The sequence below is a fragment of the Papilio xuthus genome, unplaced genomic scaffold (assembly GCF_000836235.2).
Source record: "Papilio xuthus unplaced genomic scaffold, Pxut_1.1 DF826244.1, whole genome shotgun sequence".
Taxonomy (NCBI): Eukaryota; Metazoa; Arthropoda; class Insecta; order Lepidoptera; family Papilionidae; genus Papilio; species Papilio xuthus.
In genome coordinates this window covers 3,238-4,264 of record NW_013532405.1, presented here as the reverse complement: position 1 = coordinate 4,264, position 1,027 = coordinate 3,238, and positions in this window count along the sequence as shown.

The following is a 1,027-nucleotide window of genomic DNA, read 5'->3' as shown; positions in this document are numbered from 1 at the left end:
GCAGTGACAGGGCTGAGAGAATTAATTCATTCAACCCTGAATAAGTAATAACAACCCCATCCCATACATATTTAAGTTCCGTACTCGTGTAATTTATGTACAGATAATGGCCTCTTTGAAGTTGTTATTTGAGAGAAAGTTATTTTGATTAAATTTCGTGTTCCGCTTTTAGAATGTTAAAGCGAAGGGACAAAATATCGGGTCAACGTTAAATTGTCGAATTCTTTGTATTGTTTAGAGGGAAACTTATCATTTGATGTGAAGTACTTTGACCGTCTAATTTGAATTTAATCCATTTGCTATTCACGCAATCGCCTGATTGGCTTTTAGCTTTATATTTTTAATCACAACATGCGTGGTAGATAAATAACATGGCGGTACTCATTTAACAATGCCATGTGCTGGTCAACTAAGTCACAACACTAAATAACTAATCCATTAGTTAACACGGTCGTTATCTGATCCACACACAGACGTCATTACACGTATAAGTACGATCGTGGCAAGTTCTTACTTAATTAAAAATATAAAAGTGTGGCAGATATCTATATGTAAACCTTGAGACCGAATCGAAACTGCTTTTAATTAATTTGTTTGAAACGGAAAACAAAAATCAGAACATTCGTCAATGCGGTACACTCGGTCGCGTAAACACCGTCCTAAACTGCTCTTAAGTTGATTATTAAGTTTTGTGGTGAATAGTGTCTGTCTCAAAAGTGTCGTGATTAATTTAGTAGCTTTATATGTATTTCTTCACTCTAAAACAATTAACGTATAAATAAATCCTAAAATAAGTTAATAACGATTAACATAATAACGGATTGCACTCGAGACAATTTTCTGCAACTACCTACATAACTTCTCAGCGTTTAATGACTGGTGATGTATTATACAATCAGTTGAATCGATTCATTGAAAGTTCATCGGAATATTTCAAGCGAACACAATGTCGTCAAAGTTTCAACGGGCGTGCGTCGGGTGTAAGAATATGAAAGCTAAGTGCGACTGTCCCAGCACTAGTATATCA